This window comes from Dromaius novaehollandiae, chromosome W (assembly GCF_036370855.1).
Source record: "Dromaius novaehollandiae isolate bDroNov1 chromosome W, bDroNov1.hap1, whole genome shotgun sequence".
Taxonomy (NCBI): domain Eukaryota; kingdom Metazoa; phylum Chordata; class Aves; order Casuariiformes; family Dromaiidae; genus Dromaius; species Dromaius novaehollandiae.
Window position 1 is genome coordinate 47,179,838 of NC_088130.1, and position 25,962 is coordinate 47,205,799.

The 25,962-nt window shown below is 36.5% G+C and overlaps 1 protein-coding gene across 12 annotated transcripts in view; it reads right to left on the reverse strand.

Moving 5' to 3' along the window:
- The window catches only part of ERBIN (erbb2 interacting protein), a 114,314-nt gene that overhangs the window by 80,010 nt on the left and 8,342 nt on the right, over positions 1-25,962 (reverse strand). For all 12 annotated transcript variants that reach the window (XM_064500154.1, XM_064500152.1, XM_064500153.1 and 9 more), the window contains one exon: positions 14,039-14,150. The gene's annotated coding sequence lies outside the window, so the exon portion shown is untranslated. The remainder of the gene's footprint in view (positions 1-14,038; positions 14,151-25,962) is intronic.

Consider the following 25,962-nt stretch of genomic DNA (forward strand, 5'->3'; position numbering starts at 1 on the left):
AAGATAGCAAATTTGAACTCAATTTTCTTAAATTGTTTTCAAATTATTTTTCTCACCTCTGTGGATATATAGCAGCAAATCTCACACTGTGTAAATGCTATGAGAGTAAGGTGTGGTTTTGCAACAAAATAAACATACTTAGGTTTAGAAAAAGTACCAGAGGTGCAAAAAACCTCCTTTATAATAGTGCAGTTAGGTCAGAATTGACCAGTACAGCTGAGTGTAATCCATGTTGGTTCAATGATGGTATTTATGATAGAAAGGAGGTCTGTTTGCTATTTGGAAAAATTTTGAGTAGAGAAGGCTGAAATTTAGTGTTTTTCGTAAACCATGAAGAGATATGCTTCCTTGCCTCCATTCTAGCAAAATTACTAAGTTGACATAACTAGTATCCAAGATATTCTGTTCAAGTCTTACTAAAGCAGATGAATAATCATACATTGATTCAATCATTCATGAATTAATGATACACAATGCTCCATCCCACGTTAATTCTGGTATCATTTCCTATACTAAAAAAAAAAAAAAAAAAGTGTGTGGGGGGAGTATCAGGAGAATCTTTTTTACAGAACCAAGACATTTCATATCAGTGGACAGAAATCAGACTAATCACTGTTTAATTGAAAGTTATTACTAATTTACAGGAGGTAACAAATATATTCACCAAAGCACAGCAAGTGTTCAGACTTGTGAACTATTAATTTCTGCAAACCAGGGTTGCTTTGCAAAACAGTAACAGCACAGTATATAGTATCAATTTAATCCTCCTCAGATATAACAATCCTGCTTAGGTTTTGCTGATATCACCTGGAGTTGCCACTGTGATGCCACTGCATCAACTCAAACAACCAGAGACCAAGCTGAGAATGAAAATGTAGAAAACACAGAGACATGATCCTTTGATTTTCTCTTCCAAACTTACTGTTAAAAATATTTTGGCAAGGTTTTAAAGCCAAGCATTTGAAATATTAATATGCCAAACATCTTTAAACACTGCATTCATTTAATGTAGGCTTTCTAAGGGGCAGGGGTGGTGGACAGAAAAAGAAAAAACAGGTCTACTGATCTGTTTGTTTCTTGTCTCTGAAGTACACAAAACAGTAGTACTCAAACCTTGAAAAAACAAGAAACCATACACCACAGAAAACCACCTGAGGTCTTCAGTCAAGGAGACAAAGCTTCATGAGTCACTTACCTCGACCTCACAAACCATGCTTAGGGACTGCTGAACCAGCAGAACTCAGAACAGCTACAGTCTACATCTCATGCATCATCAGAATTATTTACTTCTCTAAGTGACATTTGTACTAACTCATTGACTGGAAATGAGTAGCTTTGCAAGCTACAAGGCCTCAGTTCAGCCTAAGGAAGCTTTATTGCTAGTGGTAACACACAGAACCCAACTTGACTCAGTCTAGGGATTAAAATATAAAGCAAAACATTCACATTCTTTGTAAGTTATGACAACTCTTACCCAAATTTCAGCAATTTCAAAGTTCTCCCCAGGACCTGCAGAATTGGCAACAACTGTAGAAAGGACCAGACATACCTGCTTCACATCAGGAGGCTGACTAATGCTACAAACAGAATGCAGCAAGAGAGCTCAGGATAACAAGGGGGGGTTGCAAATCCATGAGAAAACTATTTACATCTGGTGCCCTTGCTCTTTGCTCCTATGCCACTACCCCTCCTTTTCACCTTTTCTTCCCTCCATTTGTAAAAGTTTCTTGCCATCACAAGAGCCTTAGGAAGACAGTGACAGCTCCAAAGAACCAGAGCTTCTCCACGCCTGTTACTGTTAGCCTTCCTTCACATCATCAGTCTCTCTTGGGCTAAGGAAAAGGACGAAAGCGGACAGTTTCAGAACGAATGACTAAGATTAGGAATACTTATACAGGATAATACAGGAGACTGAATATATCCATTTAATGAACTTCGGTAGTAAGATTTATAATTATAAACATTAAATAGAGTTATTACACAGACACTAAACTACACCAGAATTCATATCACTGTAACTAAAAAGGATATACTTAATCTAAGCAAAATAGGTGGTAAACCTGTATGATGCTATTATCATGACCCTCACACCCCTTTTTCCCCACTACCCCTCATCACACATACCCTTTTTTCCTTCCTCTACTTCATTACACCTACATGTTGTTTCTTATCTTTTATTAAACATTGAAGTACTTCAGGGAGGGACACTTCTTATTTTATCTGCTCAGTACTGAAGAAATATGGCACCATGTCTTATAGGGACCATGGGCAGCTATAAAATGCTGGTGGCACCCAACACCCACACCTCTGTGAGCAAGGAACGATTGGCAAAACATTGCATTAAATGGATGCTGACTCACTAACACAAGTAATTCATTAACTACTTGCTAAGAGGGAGATAGAAGCAATCTAGGTAATAAAGTAAATACGACTACTAAGCATAAGAAGAAAAGAAAGCACAGTGAATTCGCACATTTGGCAAAGGTTTTGGGCACAATATTTAATTGCATATTGAACTTTCCAATATCAACTTGTGAGATTTGATCAAACAAATCCCAGGGCAAGTCATTCATCTGAATGACCAAAAGATTGCCACAGTGTGCACTCCTGTCCCAAAAGACAAAGGACCTAGAATGTTCTGGTCTCCAGCACCCCAGATGAATAACGTATTGCTTCTATACCATTAATGAGAACTATAAAGGTAGTATATTTCCCTCCATTTAAAACCTGCTCAGGCAGAGGTACTCTGAATCCCCCTATTGCATCAGGTAGACACTTTGCCATTTCTACAACAGCTTATGCACAATTTTGGATCCTAGAGCTGCTTAAGTCTATTAAGACACAGAAGGCTATGGGTAGACTCGGCAGCAGAACCTTAGCCACACACAGAATTCAGACAGCAAGTTTTACATACTTTGTTGAATGCTAGCGGCACTCTAAATGCATATGTTTACCTTGCATCTGTGGCCTTTCACAGAAGTATTACTACTGGCTGCTCCATGAGATTATGCAACATAGTTTGAAGTGCTATTATCCGAGCCATCTAAAGGCTTTATTTTAAGTTTATCAAATTATGTATAAAATACACTGGAATAAGTTGTCAGAACCAATAACCGCCTAGTTATTATCTGAAATTAGATTAGAAAAAAAGATATTAAGAACAGAATAAATCTTTTGCTTTATTTGTGGTATTTCCCATATTTCAGAAACACTATTTTATGGCATAATAGACAGAACTTTTCAAATCTAAATTGTTAAAAAGAAATAGAAAGTAACAGCAAACAGTTGCTATAATTGTATACTTAATTATAGATCTCATGCTACCAGCCAAGTCATTGTTAAGACACGTAAATTCCCGAGTTCCCTTTCCTTCCAGGGCAGAGGTGAGCAGTGCTAGTTAAGCAACCCTGAAATCTATATTTAGATGTCATTTTCCCCCACCTGTGAATGGGCATAACTTTCTAATTAGAAATTGCTATTATGAGCCTTTTACTTCCTTCTGCATTTATTTTGTTCCGCTCCACTTTATAAAATTCTATTAGGAGACATCACTGACCAGTTTTGATTACAGATATTATTAGCAATCTCAACTTGCTTGCAAAACTGCTGAATACTCATGTCTACAAATTCAATCAATCTCAGCTGTTCTCTGAACATAAAAAGCGGTATGAAAATATTAGGATGGTTTTGCTTGCTTGGGTGAGTTTAAAGAACAAAAAAGAACTGTCAGATACTTTTTACAACTGTCAATTAATCTGTGTATCAATTCCCTGTCATAACAGTATATCATTAACTCATCCCATACATACATTATGAAGATCAATTCTTAAATGTCAGTGTTCTCTATAAACAATAATAAAGGAAGAACCCAAGAGAAATAATACGCTCCTATATTCAAAACAGGAATTGGATAGTAGGACAGGAACAAAACAGAATCACATGAAGAATTTTAAGAATGCCCTGATCTGAAGCAGGGAGGTGCTCTCAAGGCACGTGTCCAGTGTTAAAACTTTTTAGTAAGTGGTGAACAATCGAACAGGTGTCCTTCTGGAAGCTGAAGTTCCTGTTTGTAGGAACTCATATTACATTCATCATTGAGTGCAACAGCTACTTGATCATGACTAACCATATGCAACATCATTCCAAAACGTATTTCCAGTCTATTGCATTTCATACAGGCATATGCCATCTATGATTTTTTTTTTTCCTGTGACACTATCACATTACTCTTGAGAAGACTAATGCTGCTGCTTAATCTCGTTGTTTGAGCCAATTTATAAACACTAAGCTTTGGCATGTTGTCAGATCTCCTCACTACCTGTCTGAGAAGCAATGCAGAAGTGTGTGGATTGTCACTTTTTACCATATAATTTAAAGCTACCAAACCGTATTGCAAAGCTTATTTACATTTCCACAAAGATTATTCCAGAATTGATTTGCTTTATGGATGAAACAAAGCTTTACAATCCCCTTGGATTTTTACTGTGCAACAGGATGACAATCCTCCTCTGACAGGCAAAAGCAATCTGGGACTACAAGCCATCTGAACTACAAGGCAAACAGTTCACAAAGGTAATAAAGACTTTTGTCATTTGAAATTGCATAACTGCAAGGTAAATAATACCCAACTTTATAAGAAAGTTTAAGGAAATTAATATGCTGAATTCAATTGATTGGAAAGGGTCCTTCTTTTTTCTGTATGATAAAAAAAATCCTCTGCAGATAGAACTTGAAGCAACCAAAGGATTTTAAAACTGATACTTTTACAATCTGGAGAAAAAAAAGGGGGGGAGAGAGAGAAAATATGATTGTTGTTTTAAACCCTGGGTAGAAGATGACAGTGTCTGGAAAAGAACAGGATATGAGTTTGCTGTTTTTGCTCTGATAACAAGGTTAGAGCAAGGGTTGTTTTTGCCTCAGTTCTTAATGGTTTAATTAGAGAACTTGATCTAAACTAATATAGCATAGTATAACATGCAGAAACTGCTGGTTATACACACAGTGCAAAACACCCTTAAGTTTCTCATTCCCAATCTCTGTCACCATCTGAAGACTCTTCTCAGAGAAATTTACTGTCTGGAGGAATGCAAGACCTTCACAAACAGACCAAAGCACTCCCAAACTTCATGCCCTGAACTGCATTTTGAAGATTGTATTAATGCATCTTTCCAAAACCTTTTTACTGGAGTTGCCCATTCCAGTTCACAGTATCTTCTAGTAATATATGAAATGTAATATTAGATCCAATAGCCAAACATTTACATACAGCTCTATTCTCACTTCTGAGTGAAAGAGGAAGCAGGGTGGGAGCTCTAAAAACACCTGATACCTGTTGTGTTCTAATCTCAATCAATTCCTCCCAATTTTCTGGACACAGTGAGTCGGCCTAAAATTCAAGTCTGTATTTAAAGCTTTCTTAGCAATAAATTCTGCCGATTAGTGAATTCTAGCCTTTTACAGAGGTAAATCAGCTACCCATTAAACTGCATTAGATGGCACCTCTGTGCAATTTTCTGTCTAGCACTAAGACATTTTGGAACAAAACTACTTTTTCCAACAGGCTGATTTTTAACAGATCAATCATGTGTATTAACAGCTAAAAAAGCACTAGATTTATTTCTAGTGGGGAAAAATTTCAGTAAAGATCAGTAGCAAGATTAATGGACTAATTCCACTCTAGATACCAGCTTTCATTTTAATACCATTAAGGGATCAGAACTGAGACAGACTGATAGCATCAGTGATAAAATAATTCAACACAGTTTTAATGCATTTACTCGGCGACTAAGCACGTGGTCCAGTGTTCCTATTAAACTATTCAGATACAGAAAAGAAAGCATTTAAGGTTGATAGTAGTCTGGTGTTTTACACCAATGAGAAGGTGGGCTGAGAATAAATGCTTACAGCATGATCTATGCTTTTAGAGAGACGAGAACGTGCACTAACAGTTAGATAACACTAGTGCTATCATTACACCAGTTAAAAAGAAAGAAACAGTCTGAACAGCTTTAATTAGACCTGGCAGGCCACTATCTAAACCAAATATAGCAAACATTAAGACAGAGCTTGACCAGTTTATTTAACACTCTAGTTTATGAGGTAGGCCTTCTCACTAGATGTAAAAATGTCTGGGCAATCACTCTCCAAATAAAACACATCTTTATCTCCACTGAAATGTTGTTTTGTTTTAAATACATATTTAAAGAAAACTACAGCTGGTAAGCTTCAAAAGTAGTGAAATTTAAAGAAGAGCTTTTACTCTCAGTCAAAATTTTCTCTCTTAAGAGAAATGTGGAAATAAAAAATAAAGTAAGAAAGAAAACATAAAAAGAGAAAAGAAAGACTCGGTTTGTTTGCTAACATAGAAGCTATCCAAAGTTTCTCAGAGACGTAGTATACTATACAGGAGATCCTTCCAATGATAAAGTCCTCAATGAGACTCTCTCCAAGGTGAGAGCCCCAGAAGAACCATTCTTTTGCTTCCTCATTCACTCCGTTGGGATTTCCTGCTCTGTTGGTTAACCCATTCCTCTCCCCTCTTCTGCCTGTTCCTCTTCCTTTTCTGTATGTTCTTTGCCACCCAGAATTGCTTTCCCCCTTTCCCCTGCCTTTCTAATACTAAGGTTTCCCTGATGCTCATCCGTTTGACAGGAGAGTTCCAGATGATGAGCGCCTCTGTGGATTGCCTACTTGAATTCAACGCGTATAAAACCAGAACTCTGGTCTCAGTCACCATCAGCATCTGTTCCTACAGCTTTGGAAATTATCACTAGCTAGTGGTGATTCATCAGCTAGTGGAAATCACCACTATCCTGCCTGTTACTCATACCCACATCTCTTCTCAGTCATTCCTCCCTCATATTCCCGTAGTTCCATTTCCCCCCACACCATATATCCAAAACAAAATCTTACTATAAAAATAATTTCTAGCAAAATCCTTGACTGTGTTGCTGTTCCAAGGACCCCTCTTTTCATTTCCAGTTTTCTATTACCGATAAGCAGCCCATTTTCACTCTATTTTCCATACTATTATCTCATTCAGAATCAAGACGTAAAATCCTGATCAGTGAAGTTCAACTCCATAACCATTCCCAAGTTTTCAAAGCAGTGTTTGAAACCACCCTCAGACAGATCTATAAAACTCACTGTGCATTCCTTCATCATTCCTTACCTCTTGCCTTCAAAACAATGCTCAAAAACAAAATCCTGACTATCACTAGGCTACTGATGTGCAAATATCGTCGTTCATCAACTTAACCAGTACCCCCCCCCCCCCAACACACACACCATTTCAATGTGCTCGTCTATACATCCAGGTCATCTCTGCCCATCCTAGGGGGCATGCAATCTGTTTTTTATGCCACACTTCTGTTAAATCATGATAGGTGATTCCGGTTGCTTTTCTACAACTCCTTTGGGTTACGTGCCCACAAAGGGCAATCATACTATTTGGAAAAAAAATGATTTTAGACATTTATTAAAATGCATTACATGCATTACACATTTGTACAAGCATATGCCTAATAAGACCAACAGAGTTACATTGGTAAAAGCATTCAGGCTTTTTAACCAGAAAGTTTAAATCAGAAATGTTTACAGGATCTGTTTCCCTACTGTTCCAACCAGGAACTAGCAAAAATTCTTCTTTTGAATCTTTTGAATGTTTGTATCAAAGTAATACACTATGTCCTGATGACTATTCCCGTATAACAGGGAAATGAATGATCTGTGGGAACCAGCCCTCAATTCTGACTTGATCTGTACTGAGAGCAAATGATGAAAAAGCGTATTCAAGCAATTTCTTTGACATTTGAAAGCAAGATTTTTTTCTTGTGCTCTCATTAACTCAATTATAGCTGAAGAAGTTACCTTCGTGCTTTTGAAGAGTTTTGTCTCTGAATTAGAGAGAAGATATTTCAGCTCCTAAATAAATGTGAACACATTTATAACTGTGAATAGAGACAGAATAAGTGTAGAAAAATTTTTACTTGAAATCTGTATTTCAGCACAGAGGGTAGGGAAGGAATGCAGGATCAGCAGCAGCCATATAAGCATCTATATTAAGGAAGAGAAGGGCTTGAGTTCTAAATAGCCTTATAGTAGCCAAAACACCACACAGGCTTCTTCAACTAAACCAGGATGAGAGGCAGATCAAACAGCTTTATATCCTCAAATATCAAGAGTAACATGCAAAAGACAAACAGTGGTCTATTCTCACAGAAGCAACTAATTCAAGGCACAGAGAAGTGGCACAGAGAAGCGGAACATAAGAAGAAAGCATTATTTCACACAATAGACTAGGGAAGTCATGAATCCTACAACCTAAATACAAACTGAAGACACAGATGTAAGTATACTGAGTGATCAGAGAGTTAAAAAAAAGTGAGCCACTTGCCTGCTGAACAAGCCTACAAAGGAGTCTGATTCTTAAGAGTTTGATCATCAAGTCTTCCTGGATTTTCTGAGTTATTAAATACATCAAGTAACTGAACCATATCTGCTGAATATATTAAAAACAAAGGATTGGATTTTTTTTTTTAAATCACCTTCTCAAGCATCTCTGCGGGCCTAACAGCATACAACATATTTTACGTGGACTTCCTGCTACTTTCAGTTTCTGCAGTCTTTAGCTTCTAACCCATAGTCATTGCTGTGTCTTTTTTCTTCATTTAATTAACAAATGGACACTTTTCACTCATACATTATTTTCTTTTAAAATTGTAGCTAAGTATCTAATAAAACATCCTTAACCGATTTCCCTTTAAAATTGGAAGAGAAAAGAAACTTCTGTACAGATAACATAGCTGAATGGCTTCCGAGTGATCTTTAGAAAAAGGAACAAATAAATGCTTCTGATTAAACTTTATATTTATTATGTAAAATAAAAAACGATTCATAGTCATTTATACTTTATCAAACACAGATATTTTAAATTATGCACTCACTTGGCACCTTTCAGGTCAGGTGCTATTCTTCTGAGAATATTGTATCCATCGTCTTTTATGACCATTTTAGTATTAGCAGTGTAAGACCACTTCAACATAAAAATGAAGTTTTCTGTACTTATGGAGTTCATCATCCTGAACGCAACTGCAATTTGGCGGCTTGCAGTAGCTGGGTATCTATTCTGTAGCTTACCTGAGAGAATACTGATTAACAAGTATTAACATTCTTTTTCATTCTTCAGTTATCAGAAGTTAAAAATAGGCAAAGTTACTTTAACAAAAATAACACTCTCTCTTTCCCTTTTCCTCATTTGGTCCTTCCTAAGTTATAGGCAGCTATATTAACCATCTAATCACATGATTCTTCCTAACAAAGGACAAGTGATATTGAACAGACCAAGCTTATGCTTTTAAATAACTTTTTTTTAAACTGAGTACGTAACACTTTTCTCCTATAGATCCTTAAAATTATTCATCACAGTCCTTAATCAACTCTATTTCCAGTATCTTGGTTTTGCATTAAAAGAATAAAGGTTTTTTCCTTCCTGTACATGCTTTACTCTATTTGCTTATCCTCTACAATTAACGTTTACCTCAAATTTCCTCTCTTCTTGGAAAAATCCACCATCTTTTTGCCTTAAAAACAAGCCAACAGTTCATAAAAATCAATACCCTTCACTTCTGCATCGCTAACCCAGCCAGCTAGCTCACTTACGAGATCTTTTTCTTTTGTCTTCATTGGCTCACTGGCAGGAGGAAAGTCTAAAGATCAGCTGGATCCTCTTCATTGTTTTGGAAACAAGCTATTGAATGTTGAAATGCAAAAGGACATGCTTGACAGCCAGGCAGCTTGGACTTCAAGACATTCTCCATTCCATGACTCTCTGAAATTTGCAGCAAAGGCTGGCAACTTGGCGGTAATTAGATGTTCCTAGATGCAAAGCATTCTTCTTGTATCGCCCCTTTTCTATTAAGGAAAGGCAATTTATTCTTCATGCTTTCTGTGTATGACACCTGAACTGACTGCAAAATAGCTAGCTGTAAGCTAGCCTGCTTCATTTGCCACTCTTCTTCAGTGATGGGCAGTATTTCTCATACTGATGTGAAGTTTTCCAGCACATCAGTCTTTCCAGTTCTCCTCACAAGTATTGTACAGCCCTCCAGACATGATAATAGTAATGCAAGAAATAATTCTATTTGTGCTTTATATAAAAGAAAACATTTTTGCAGGAAAAGCAAACTATGGCACATCCCCTACATCCTCCCATGGCTACCTATGACATCATTTAAAGTAGTGCACTTTACTAGATGTTTCTGCCTCATCATCATTTCTTCCATTAGCAAAAGAATATACCACCATATTATGACTGATGCAAATAAATCCATAAGAAAAGTTCTTCCATGGAAAACACTCAAAAGAAGAGAAAGAAACACTCAATAACCTCTGTGAATGACAGAGAAGCTACATCTAACCTGAAGAAATAGGCACACACATTCCTAAACCAGTAAACTGCAGTCAGCCAAGAGTTCAAAGACAACTATCAAAAAGAGGTTTACTCATATAAATTTGCTGGCACTTAATTCTCTGTCTCCACTGAATAATGTAGCTGGAATAGCAGAGGAGAAAGGAAAGGGGAGAAGGGAGCCAGAATGTGTCATACTATTTAAATAAGTTGGACAGAAGTGTTCTCTTCACACTTCCCCTCTGAAACCACCATGCATATTTATAGCATTGTATAATAAATGTTTTTTATTTGCTAGTTGCTGAATTGAGAAATAGTATCCAAAAACTGCTTACACAATGTAAAAGGGAGCTTCCTAATTCCTAGTCTTTGCATAGAACTAAGCAAATTTGCCTAGATACATTCAGGATGAATGCAGTTGGTTATCCTTCAAATATTCAATTTTGGCCATGTCTCGACCAGGAAGCTCAATCACACAAGCCAACCTTCTGATAACCTAATCTTGTTATAGACAGGCTCCATTAGCAGCGCACACATTTTTAAGTAGCAAGCTAACTACTGTCCTTCATAAAGTCTCCAACTGAAGTAACAGTCAACAAAGCAGTCTAAAATATTTTAGTGTTCAATGTCCATGAAACTGAGAATTGTTTTACCTATCAAGATCGCTTGTTCATACCTCCTCTGCATCACAAAGGACACCAAGCTGACAGAAAGACAGGGCTCTCAATACAGATTGCCAAGATTGCCAAGATGAAACAAGTCTTGCACTGACTTAATTAACCTTTGTAACTCAACCACCTGAGATCAGTTTGAGCAGGCACTTCATGCCAAAACTTGTCAATAGAACTAGGAAGAATAACCAGGCCAACGTTTACTGCTACAAGGACAAATGAATCAGCAAGTCAAGAGGGCTCACATATGTAGACCAAAGCTTATATAAGAAGCTTGGAACATGTCCAAAAACTCAGAATAAAGCCACAAGAATACTGAAGGGATGTGATAGAGATAGGACTCCTCTCTGGCCAACTTTTGATTAATTATTCAGATGGAAGTCTTTATGGCAGGACAGTGGAATAGGATTTTCCTTAGCTTACTCCAATCAAATGCAGCTTCAAAAATTGCATCCTTAAATAAAATGTAGTTAGAAGACCAAATATACAATACTACACCACTGCAAAGGAGACTGCAGTACTCTGTACAATTCAAGATTTCAGGGACTTGTCAAGTTCCCTTACTAGATAGAATATGGATTACAAAAAGGGAAATAAAGATCTGATAAATTCTAGCATTTAATATTTGATTTTAAAGTTTCTTTCACATATTTCAGCTATACTCACTAAGAACTCGCTCATGATCTGTATTTTCACCATGTATTTTTAGTACCTGTAAATACAAATTAATACATTATCTTCATTCTGGATCTAATCATTTAGCAGTGTGTTGACTGTGGATTTAGCACAAGTTATGGCATCTTTTCCAGAAAACTATCCATTTCAAAACTTTGAGAAGAATTTGCAGAACACATGCTCAATTGGCTGTAGGAAACCCCTATCCAAGAGGATCAGAAAACATCATAAACACTGATTATGTCCCTTGCAATACTACAGTAAATATTTAATCGCACTATGCTGTACAATTCACCTATCTGAGATATGCTTGTAGCCACAAGCCTATTGCAAAGGCATCATTTGCTTCTCAGTCCTGGTCTTTTTAGTCAGTAGAAACTTCTACCCCCCACTCCCTCAACTCATTAATCGAGTCTGTCCCATGAATCAACAATTAGGAATGAATGAAGGGCTACACAAAATAAGAGCAAACTAATGCAAAGCAACTAAAAATAAACTATAGATTAACCATTCCGTTTGAATTATCTTAAGCTGAACTTAGCAAGCATTTCGATACTAAAACAAGCAGATCTACAATGAAACTAGGATTATAAAAGAAGAATCTAATTCAAAATAGAATTATTTTTACAGATGTTTGAATATTATCAGTCTACTCTGTTATGCACATTAGGGAAAATTACTGAACAATATAAACAGCACAACAAAGAAAAGGACCATATCTAAATCAAAGCTGTGCACTGCTGCTTGAACTGCCTGCTTTGTTACTGTTAGTTTACTAGTAAATATAAGAATCACAGCTTATTAAAAGTCTCAGCCTATCCAAATCACAAAACTGCATCTCTCTTGTGACATGATTTTGTTTCACAGTACCACTCACTGTTCAGAGAACAGTGAAAGAAACCTCAGAAAAATGACACTTTGTTGCTTCTATAGATCTTTGATTACAGAGGATTGGATAATCTGAAGCACTCATACAGAATACCTTCAAATATGTTTTTTATAAACCCAGTTAAGATTTTCCTCTCAAAAAGATGAAATCTGATTCTTAAAACAAAATTGCCTCTTCTCTTTACTATCCTTTTTTTTTAAGTCACTTTCCCCAGCACCTGCACTACTTTTCAAAATGGTTATAAATTTAAATCTCGTAGTTCACCTGCATTTCCAAGTGCATCATTTCTACAATGCTATTAAGCATTTAAAACAGTATTTTTGCTACTAAAATGCATTCCCCCCCCCCAAAGTCAAGCATTTTCTGTGCATAGTTACAAATATTTGTGAGTGTATCTCTCTACATTCTTGTATCAGGTCAAGAAAAGAACAGGGTGACAAATGTGTTTGCTCAGTGGTCCTAATAAGGACTAGTACAATGATTCCTAGTCCAGTATATTAAGATTGAAATGTACTGTGATCTATTAAAGAATTTTTTCAACACTTCAACTAGGCATACATTTATATTAAAAAACCCTCCACCTCATTCTGGTTATGTTATCCTATTAATTCTTTGGGAGCAACTAAGTGCATCTGCTGTTCAATTATGAGATTAAAAAAAATAAGCTTAAACAAAAAGCTTAGTCTCATCTCTTCAACAAAAAAACCTATCACTAACCAACTTTAGGTAAATGTAACAAGTACACAAAAACAAAAGAGTACGTGCTTGTAACTGGGGGAAGAAAGCATTCATATTAATGTCTCTCTGGATACAATAATCACATTTAAGTTAGTTTACCTAAGGCAGAAATATTTGTTTGAAATTATTTTCATTTTTTGCACAGAACCACTTGAACACATTGTCATAAGATGACTGTCCTGCATATGTTATGTAACATTCCAAGTAAGCAACACAGAAAATTGTACCAGAAACAATGGAAGACAGATTGCCTATACACAAGTTCTATATTCTTCATATAGAAGAATATGAACATGTTAAAACCACAGATACATAGAATACATTCTGAGATTCACATGTGGAGCTTGTCCCCGAGTAAGTGTATATTTAGCTACAATATAAATGCTAAACTACAGTGACTTTCCATGGCACTTTTTGCCAGAAAGCAGCCACAATCATCAGTTCCTATACACCTTCCCTACAAGCTACTGTAATACATACTCAACAATAAAAAAAGTAAAGTTCTTACATATATATTCTTACATATAAGGGTAAGAGAAGATTACCTATCAGCACAATGAAGAGTAACTGGAACAACAATAAACATCAACAACAATAAATGCAGTCAAGACATATCCTTCCCCTTATCTCCTTCATGACATCCAAACAGTCACCTACCCGAATCGCTGCACCTCTTCCAGTTCACACCATAGGAGTTCGAATCAGTTTCTGAACTTGGACCACAGAATCACCAGGATGCAGAAGAGTTTATTAAACCATCCACATGGAACTGTGAAAGATAATTACAAAAATTTTTCAAGATGATGGCCATCAGGGGTCTTATAGAAAATGTAAGACAGTTTGAAAGCCACGCATGAACTTTGTTTAACATCAAAATTGAACATAGACACAGAAGTTGTACTATATAACTTTACCACCACAACAAACATTCTACAATTATTAATTTTTGCCTCTGCCAAGTGGCATTTCAAAGTGATAAAAACACCAGAGACAATGTGTCAAAACACAGAAGAGGTATATTATCATCTGCTCCTTCTATACCAGCCAAAAAACAAAACATATAGATTGCTAACAAGTTTGAGTTCAAACCAATGCCATCAATACAAATAACAGAAAGGGAATTTCCACATCCAAGGTTAAGAAAACGTAGTAAGTCATATGCAGGACCTAAAGTAGGTAACTTCTTAAAGCACTGCTATTCCAGTGAATCTGAAGCACATTCTCTGGAAGAGAATCTATACCACCCACACCATGTCAGAAATACTCCCACAGCCCTCATGGGGAAATACAACTCCTAGCAACAGATGAGGCTTTAAAAAAAGCTGCAATTATTTTAATTGGACCTGCCAGCTGCCTTTTATTTAGCTCAAGAGATGAGATTTTATTGAAAGTCTGCAGCCACAGCCATTGGCAAGAGTGGAGGAGACTGAGGAGACAGTTGCTCACAAGTAGTTGGATCTATTTCTGAGAAGCTAATTCTGCCTGGAGAGCTTTTGTGGAGTACTGCCATATACTCTATATGTTGAGGATACAAAGTTTTATTATGTGGTCCTGGCTAGTATGCTGGAATAATACAGTAAGTCTAAGGTGTGTATGGAACACACCCATAACCTCATCTTGATGACATGTGTTGGGGCCAGTTCAAATAAGGTGACAAAATATAAACGAAAGGGAGCACGATGAATTACAGAAGGATGGTTTTGTCATCTGCTTTCAAAACAGCAAACATCCCACACCAAAGAAAGAATTATGTGCAATATATTTAGGCAGGCTGCTAGCCAAGATCTTTTTCAAAAATAATACGAAGGTTCTTTGGGATAGCAGAGTCTGACTAACATTGTTTTCACATGGCATTTTACATACAGGTGCAAAATGGGGAACTTTAGGAATTATTAAACTAAGATTAAGAGCAGCAGAATGACCATTAAAGGAACTGGTTTTGCCAATTCCAGAACACTCAGTGATTTAGCAAATCCTAGACTCTTCATACTAATATAATTGTTTAACAGCTGCTTTGCATCTCAGCTACCATTTCCAGAAACACTGCTGGTATCAGCTGGCCAGGCTGCCGCGGCCAGGCTAGCTAGAGCTGCTGAAGGATGCCAGGGTTCTATGACTGTACTGTACTGCACTTCCCTGGCTTGCTGGAGAATGAGAAATTCGGGTTGCTACCCCTTATGGCAGTAGCCCTGGAACTTTCCTTCTGAAATTTTCCTACTGCTTTCCCACCTACAGCCAACAATTTTGTATGACTAAAAATACTAACATAAGTATTGAACTAAATCAAGTTTACATCCGGCTAGCAACTCCATTCATATACACTGCATTTAGGAACTGCTGCTCTATGATGTAAAGATTGAAACAGCTTTCCTGGCTCTAAAATGACAAGAACAAAATAAATTTCTTCTCCATTGTATTGCTGTCTTCCACAGAAGGTTAAACTTCCACTTCAATTTGAGACCAAAATGGCATCCTTATAGGCAGATAGCAGACTATGTCGGACATGCTGACTGCTCCAGAGCACGTATTCCAGCTTGGGACTGCCTCTGACAAGTCTCCATTCCGCAGCAGCCTCCATCAGTGCTTCACTCACTGACCCCTTCACTATACCCCCAGGTAGCAAGAAAACAGGAACTGGAGAGCTATATAAACAACGAACAATTGCACAGATCGTTACATGAAAGATCATCATCTAAGCGTTATCTAAGTATCTGTGTGTCCAGAAAGAAAGATCAACACCATTCTAAAACAAAAAAGGTCCAGAAAACTTATCCTAAAAAAAAAAAAAAAAAAAAGAAAAAAGAAAAAAAAGAAAGAAAAGAAAGAAATTGGAACACTCCTCCATCTTCTTTTCTCCCCCCCTGCTGACAAATAAGATGCTGTTACACAAGCTAAGGCATTAATTTAATTCCACTATCAAATGTAATATATTTCCTGTGACTGTTAACCACCTCCTTGTTACAAAATAAAATAAAATAATAAAACCCCACACATCCCCAGCTGTGACTTGTTGACATGTATACTCTGGTATACATGCTACAAGAGCTCTCAGTGCTAAGCTAGTCCCCAGAAGTTAAGGGTTGGGGAGGAGGGAAATAAGCATTTTACGCACTTTTGAAAAGAAAGATCTTTTGCTCTGGCACCTCTTTATCTTAAGTTTTTCCTCATAACGTGGTAACAGGATAAATTTTAAGTAGAACCACGCTACAGCTTAATCCTAGCTTTTTCATTATCACATACTCTTACTTAAAACACATGCTGCCTAATCAACACCAAGAACACATTCCAACTCAAAGCCCTGATGGGCAGATCACTAAAAAAGCACTCATACTACATTTGAGTTCTAAGTTTTTATTTCAGAGGTGTTACGGACAACCATGACTTTTCAGAGCTAGATAGATTTGTTCTGTTGAATTCACAATATCATCCCTTGCAAGCAACATTTGATGAAGAACAAGTATGATTTTGGCTCTAAAGCCAAGCATGAGAAAAATGAAGCTGGATTTTACTCCACTGCCACACTTTTGAAAGCCAGGCTCCATTTGAGAAAAGCTGCAAATTAAAAAACAGTAGAAACTGTTGTCATTGTACGTGATTTATGGTATTAGGTATCCAGAAAAAAATAGGATTTTTTTGGATCCTAAAAATATGTATTTTCCCCCTTATTTTAAGGGGTGTGTACATGTGTACATACAACATAAGTGTCTATCTCTTACTCTAATCATACAGCAGAGCAAACAAACACAAAAATACGTATACTACGCCATGGTCTTTCAGGAACCTTTTCTGCCCAGTGTTTCAAGACATGACACACACACTCAACCTTTGCTAGAATCTGGTCTCTTGAATGAGGAGTAATACCACTCTGCTTCTTCCTCCAAAAAAGACAAGACTATCTACAGAATCCAAATAAATGCAGAGAATTTTTACTTTGTGTTTAAAGTGAAAAATGCAGCAGGAAGATAACTTTTTTTAAAAAAAGGAAAACCTGAATGCTGTTCATAATATTTTTATCAAGTATTCACTACTGGGGGAAAAAGTACGTACGGGAAGTTACACCAAAAGACACATGTGCCCCCAGATTCAGAGTCAATTCCAGTTTACCATGTTCTAGATTCTTATTACACAGAGACTGTCAGCTTACAAATGAAGCGTACACATGAAGGAAACATGACAAAAATGTACATACAATTGTTTCATGCTTGTCTGCAAGGTCAACAGACTTCATTTTTTATTTCCTAAATAGACTGTGAATGCATTTAAGAGGAAACCTAGTATATTTTGACTTGAGGGGGGAGGGGAGGGGGACTCAGCATCACATTATCTTTTTTTCCCACAATACAAAATTTCAGCTCTAGAGAATTTAATATCATTACACTAGTTCCTCTGAAGCATGCAAAAGGACACCGCTAAGAAACTACCTTAAGCAAAGAATTTACTGTCTCCAAATCCTGCTTAGGTTAATTCTTGTACTGCACAATTTTGAAAGAAAAACAAACACATTAGGTATGTTCTCCAATGCACCATTCAAAATTATTTGAGGCTTGATTTAGTATTTTCTGAGGACTTTGTTGCCATCCTTGCATCCTAAGAAAAGAAATTCTCTTCCAACAATCACTGTATTTCCTCTGATGCACAACATGCAATAGACTTACCAGTCAACCAAATGACAAGCAGTTATTTTATAGATTAAAGAGCAAAACATAAATAGGGAAATCGGGGGGGGGGGGGGGGGGAAGAGAACCCCAACTGGCATAATAAATAGCTTATCATCTCATCCTCTTGAGGGTGTTTTCAGGACTATCCATTTGACACACAGTACTACTTCAGCAAGCAGACATCTTCCAGCAAAGCTTCTCTTGCAAAAGTTGTTGTTGTTAATACCAGTATGACTGAAGAAGGAAAAACTCCACATGACTCAACTTAAATGTTTCTCATGCAGTCGCTCTAAGAAATACTTTGCAGAGAACAGCAATGAAAACTCAGATCAAGAAAAGAATTTTACCTGTGACCACAGGAAGCTGGATATTCCTCCCTCCCTCCCACCCATTAAAAAGGTAACAAAAACTCACTAGTGTTTTTCCAAAAAAGCACAGCTATCTTGGCCAAAAATCCCATTCCCACTCTAATTTCTTCAGAGAGTGAAAGAGAGAAGCAGAGTATTAAAAGAGTCTTAAAAAACTGGTCTCAAAACAGGGAAAAATCTTTTTCTGTCTACAGTGCCTATGCCAATCAATGCCACCTCCTCTCTTCTGTACAGGCTTGGAGCTTTGGGGAAAAAGGCAGAGATGGGAGAAAGATCAGGACTGTTACTTGCACTTCTTGAGTGGAGGATAGCCCAGTGAGAGACTGCTATAGCCTACATGGCTGCACTCCAGAGTCACAAGGCACCTTCAAACCAGGACTGCAACTTTCCCTGAAGATTTCAGGGTTATGAAGATGCAATGCCTTTTATTCATCCAACCCCAGGTCCCTAAACTATGTTGCACCTTCACTCCCTTAGTGAATTAGCATGGATATACATTGCTCATCTGAGATGAAAAGGTAAAGAAGAAGGGCACCCCAAGTTATCAGTGACAAATACTCCTAATAGCGTCATAATATCACTGATAGTGCATAACATGAACTTGCTTACTAATCATACTGGCTGTCCATCACCTCTCAGTTCTCTGTTCACACTAGCCTTAGAGTCCAGCTTGAAAGCAAAGCATCCCATGTTCAAACTCTGGTGAACTGTACATTTTGATCAGATCCTCCAGACAATGAAAAATAAAAACCCACCAGGAATCCCTAAGAAGTAAACAAAACTAGGTGTGAAAGTCTCAAGAGCAAGTAGAAGGTAGTCTTCAGGAAAAAAAGGACCTGATGTCGCACAGCACTGAAGGACTGAACAGCTCTTCATTCCTCTTGTGTTTTTCAAGCTTCAGTTCTTACCAGAGTTAATTATTTCCCACTATCACAACATATTTTACAGAAGATCAAACACTGTTATTTGTTATTTTATTGAGGATCAAATCAGAGATTAATTTAGAAGAGTGAAATTTAGATTTATTGTGATCAAGTGAAAGAATATTCCAAGCCAGCAATGGGAGCTCAACTAAGAGGTCAATTCACACTGTGCTTAATATGAACTACAGCCTGCTAAATAAAGGACAAGCCCTGCTTTCCCCTCCTTCCACCTACCTTTTCTCAAATCTAGGGTTTGCACAACCACACCACTAATGAGATCAGCAAACTGACCCCAAAAAGACCCTACAAAATATTGGGGAAAATTTTTTTAATAAGATTAGCTTGCTGATCAATTCATACTTATTGACCTTGAGTACAAAGTCTTTACAGCTGAAATAAAGGACCTGCATAGGAATAAGGGAACATGAAACTTAGTGCCTACTGTTGGAGCAGATTGAGCAGGTAAGACTAAACCTTAAGTCACAGGCTCTCTAAATTAAGATTCCTTCAGAGCAAATATTTTGATTTCATTATTTTTAAATATTTTTCTCTTAGTATGAAAGAGATGGAAAGGTCTTTATGTTTGCAAAAATAATTTAGTGCTCACAACAGCACAGTCAAATAGTAAAATATGATGGTTTAGTACAACCTTAGAAGACAACACAGTTTGACAGTTTATAAAATTTAACTTCTTATAATCTAATGATTTAGTCAGCCTTGGATTCATAGGGGTTTTTTTGAAATAAGACAAGAAAAATAATCTTAAAACTACTAATTTTTTTAAGGACATTTTCTAACCACAGCCAAATATCTCAGTCCTACAGATACTTCAGGCAGCCAGAAGAAGCTACGACAGATCAGTAAACAGTTATGGTCCAGGCAGTGATACGTCAGCAGTTAATGTTCTACATTCTGATTTCAGAACTGCAAGAAGTGTTTACAGGATGTGGTCTTCTTAACTGGAAGACATCCTTACTCAGAAAGTGCTATGCATATTTTTGCAATAAAAAGGCAGCTACTTGCCTACAATGCTTTACATTTAGAGAAGGCTTGAGGGAATAGAACTGCACTTCACAAAACAGATTGTAATCCTCAGTATGGTAATTTAAATATCTATTTACACTTAAGTTTGTTTTACCAAAAAAAGTCTGGGGAAAAAAAAGCAAAATGACTAATACAAGAAGCTGTCTTGTCAAGACATATTCCTGGTAAAGTATTTTGGTTGTTCAGTTGAGGGAGAGGAGGTAGCTATAATATTCAGGTTAAATTTTTTTGTACAAAATCTTAAATGAGTATCAACCTGTAACTTAAAAATCTTCTTTTAAACACGGAGTATTTAAAAAGTATTTAAATACTTTAAAATACAATAGATTGGTAAAAAGAAAAAGAAATGAGACCTGAAATACACAAAAGAGCCACTGCTGAGACAGGACACTGGCCTAGATATCTATTTGGTGTGTCAAAAAAAAAAAAAAAAAAAAAAAAAAAAAAAAAAAAGGTTATCTAGAAGAAAAGTAGAAACACTGGAATGCATAATAATCAATCAGATCAGGCCTTCCTTGGCTAGAAGATCCACTGTACGTTCAGCAAGCACAAAAAATTTCATGACTACAACGAAAACAGATGCCTCATTTATGGAAGAACTAAGAAAGAGGAGGAGAGCTCTTTATACTCCAACATACTTTCTACAGATCCTCCCAAAATTATTCCAGAAAGGCTGAGACCAGACAAACTAAAATACATCTCAAGCAGGGAAGACAGGTGGACTGCCAGAACAAATGCGAAGGCACATGAGAACCCAGCTAATGAGGATCTAGACACAAACAAGCAACTGCAGCAGCTCTTTTGGACTGCATGCCTCATCTCTCAGCATGTGAACACCTCCTTACTTGACTGCATCATTACCCTGGAACACTTCAAAGTTTCAGGAAGCAAGAAGGGCAGAGTTTAAAAACAAAAAAAGAAACACTAGCATCTCCCCTTTCAATTCAGGGGACAAGACCACATGACAATTTTCTCACAGTTTCAAATCTGAACTCTTAGTATCACTTCCCTGCCCCCACCCCCGCAAAAAGGAAAGTAGAGAAATGCTGATAGCTGTGGTCTCTGCTATGGCTAGTCTTCAGATGAAGTTACTGTATTATTTAATAAGCATTTAATAACAACATTTGGATTTAAAGAAATTCCTACCTTCCACAGCTAGGAAAAGAAAAAACCTGCTCTCACTCCCTCCTCTTTCAGGGATCTATCGCTTCTTACAGAAGAAATAGCACTAGAGACCTTATGTAAGATAATTCACTGAAGGTAATTTATAATTGTATGCCTAAGCATAGCGATGAAAGAAAAAACAAATGAGAAGCAAAACATTCAGAAATGACAAACAAAATCACTTTACAGATACACATATCACTCCTTAAGGTTTTGTTTTGTTTTAAGAAAGTTATGAAATCAAAGGTTTCAAATTACTTCAGATTAAAGGAAAAATTTATGAAAAAAATCAGTTAGAAACTGATCTGATCTGTGATAGAATTATAATTCTAAAGAGACAACCTGTATTTCCTTGCCAAGGCAGTTTTTAATATCTTTGCCTTCCAACTAAGAAGAATCAAAGTGACTACTGCTTTATTGACAAGGAGGGAAGTCAAATGCAACAAAACGCCCTCTGCCCTGGGCTTGGTTCTTTATTATAATAAAATCCTGCAATATTTGGAGCTATTATTCATACATGTTTCCACTTCCTGCCTTGAGAACTTGCTGGAATTACAGACTTTGGGCCGAATCAACATGCTTCACTGTTCGTTTTTATTCCTAACAACCCTGTTTTTCTACCTGCAATGTCAAGAAATCATTTACATCTCTTCTAGCAATGTAAAGAAAAACATAAGAAAGAAAACACACACACCTGTATGCTGCAGATGCTAGATATCCAAGGAAGAAAAATAATGCTCCATTCCCTATACAGCACCTCCTTCTGATAATTTATGGATATTTCAATTTCAATATATTGCATATGTTAATAAAAAGAAAAAAACAGGGTATGGGGAAATGAACAATAGTAAAGCAAAAATGCTGAAAGTGTAAAACAGCAATTGACATTAAACATTATCCTCAGTACTTAACACAAGATGTCCTTTATTTAATGTCTTTTTTTAACCCCATAATTCAGGGAAAAAAGTCAATTTTGAAAAACATAGCTACCATTATTCTGTTTTCATGAATGTGATATTTTTATTCATTTGACATATGCTGCTTCCTGAATGGATTTAATATATTTTGGCATTCCTGAACAAAACTGCTCTCATGTTTGGCACTCCATGTACAATGCAGCCAGGAAACCACTCCTTAGACTATGCAGCCATCTGCAGCAGATACCAAAGGTTTTCAAACAAGCAAGCTGCACTGTTGTAAATATGCAGTATTTCAATATATAAGAAAAGTTCTAACCTATAAAGCAGGCTTTCCATCTAATTGCCTGCACATAAATTTAGGCAATTTGCAACACACAACAGTTCAGCACAAACTGAAGTGGAAAGGAAAAAAATAAAGAAATTATTTCATATCAACAGCTATCAGAAGATATCTGATCACTTTGTTTTTCTCTAAATTGTGTTGTCCATATATTAAAACAAAACAGTCCCTGATTTACAAAACAAAAATGCCCTGCTTTATATGCATTCCTCCCAAAAACTAGTTGCAAGAATTCCTAGCTAAAACTCAGATGACCAAAAAATGGAGGTCAGAAGAACACAGTGGGCCCAAAACAGTACAAGACAGAGAAATACAAAGAAATCAAAGGCTGGGTACATGGGAAGAGGAGGAACTACACTCAAACCCTCTAGCTAATACCAAAATGGATCACTGTGCACAAGAATTGCTGCACCAAATCTAGATAGGTTAGACAATCCAATCTGTGCCAGGGCACCCAAATGGAGACACGTTCCTAGAACACAGTGTAGAAAGAGGAGGATGTGAGTTGTACACATGCAAGAATTGTGCACACGTTTTAATTGCTTATTTGGTAGTTAGATTTTAAAACTTAAACCCTACCAAAAACAAAGACATATCCTGACACACAAAGTACTACACAGTACCCTAATGAAAGTCACTACTCAAAGAAAGAACACATACAACTAGACTTTAGTTTAACTTCAGAAATCTTCCTCCTTAAAGAATACTTCTGTCCCTGCCTTATAAATGTCACTCACCTCAACAAGCCAGTTTGCTTTTGCATTTTTTAGTATAAAATGCAATACTACAGACCAAAAACTTCTCTTTACACTGCAACTTAAAAGACAGCTTCCTTTAACACACCTTCGTCACTACTGCAATAAGGAAAGCAACCACTGTCTATTTCTATAAAGAGCATAAGTTTAAAAAATATTATTTTCATGATTCCAAGTGTATTTTCACATTAGAGAAGATTCTCCATCTAATTTATACAATAATTATAACACATATGAGCTTAATAATATTCTCAGCAGGTTTTTTTTAAAAGTCATCATCTTGGACAAATAAAAGAATCCCTGAACTGTACCTTGATTTATTGTTTTTTCTACATTCATTTTACAACTAATATATAAATCCTGATCCATCCCAATCATCCAGCCACAGACCCTCCACGTATCACATGTGGCTGAGCACTTACTCCCATTTTTCTTGTCCTCCATTTACTCAGCTTCACTCACAGTGCACATTTGAGTTTTGCCAACCTATAATCTCCCTTCACCCTCAACACAGAAAGCAAGCATTCAAGCTAATACTTTTGACACTAGATTATTTTTCTCTTCACTAGTTTTGTGTCTGAACTAACAGAATATTGTGATTAAAAAAAGAAGAGCAGCTCTTATGTTATTTTCATTTCACTACATCAGGCATTTTGGAGATCAAATAAGCAACTGTTACTACAAAATTAACAGAGGGATATTCTTGAATGGTTTCCAAAGGATTTTTGCCTCTTCAGATAGCGAAGAAGGATAGCCACTGCTTACATGAAAAAAAAAAAAAAAGAATTATTTGGAATTTAGACAATTACACTGAAGTACAGTTTCTCTTAAAGTACTGCTATTAACATAGATAAGATCTCACTATCAAAAATCAAAATGAGTTTTTCACCTGACAGATTCTTCCTTCCTATCACTCTGGAAATTATAGGATCAAAAACTGAATTCAAAGTTGATTTAATAATAACTCAGCTTAAAGTGTTACTTCCTGACATCCTGTGCTTTCTAGCAGGAGAACAAAGTTTCAATATGACTTTGACACCACTGAAGTAAGAAGTGGCACAGTGTCGTACTGATTTGCTATTAACATGTCAGCCTCCTTTTCTCAGGATAAGGAAACTGAACAGCACAATGTATGAAAGAAGAAAATTTAAGAAAATTCTATAACTCTGATCTAAAAAAAAATTTAATTGCCCAGTGGGTAGTTCCTTTCAGACTTTTGAAAGATTAAAAACAAATTAACACAAGTATGGGGGAAAATGAGTAACATTTCGATTCTGAGTGAAGGTTATTCCTTGATATTTCATATTTAGAAGTCAAAATTTAAAAATTCATCAAGATTTAACATAAATGGCATGATGGGTGATCTATGAATCTAGGATGAGCCAATATAGATTTGAATTCAATGAAAACAAGCAAGGACTCTCTCCATTTGGGACAGAGGAAAGAAAGAGTGGCCATGTTTTTTGTTTTTAATCTAAGTAACAGTATTTGTTGGTTCTTGAACAGTTATTTTATGGAGAGGGAGGGGAGAAGTAAGAAAGGGACTAGAAAAAAGAAGTGATTAAAGATGCATTTTTCTTCTATCATGTAACTTTCTTTTAACCTGCTTCACCAACAGGGCCATAATCTTTCCCTTGAGGTGTCACTGACTGCTATTGCAAAACCAATTCAGTTTCATGAAAGACTAAAGGAATTTTGAAATCCTGGCAATACCTCTCTTTTCTTCCCTTTTATTAGTACTAAGCAGGAGAATCCTACAGAAAAGCTTGCCTGCTTCATTGTCTTTCTCTAGCCAGAGCAGCACTGCAGAAAGCACCCAGGAATGGTATGACTCTCAGCACTTCTGCTACGCTTCAGTAAAGCAAGACAAAATAAGTGTTCCTTGAAAGGTAGAGGATCTCACTCAGATAAATACAAACGGAAGAGAGAGTTACTCTTGCCTAAGTCTGTATTTTCAGTCTATCTTGCTTTTCTAATATTTGTATTGTTTACATTTTTATTTCTTTAGATTAGACTTCTCTTACTAGATCCAAAGCACGAAAATCTTAATTAGGAATAATGCACTGGAAGAGCAAGACTTTAATAGCCACAAAAAACTCCCTTCCCTACCAAATACCATTCAGAAAAGTAGTTATCAAGAAAAAAAAAAGGCATTATAGTTAAATAATACTGCAGTAAAATAGTAAATGTCCATGAGTTTCTTTCTTTCTCCCAGAAAAGATCAGGAATGTTGATATATCAGAATTAAAGTCAGATGGTTTGCCATATTCAGAGTTCCAGTTGATTTTCCCCTTCCTGTCACATTCCCAGGGAGAAGGGTAACTTGCAGGTTTAAACATCTTTTTTGCCTTTTACTGAGCGCTGGGTTTTTTAATTAATTTTATTTTGTTTTTAAACAGCTTTTGAAAT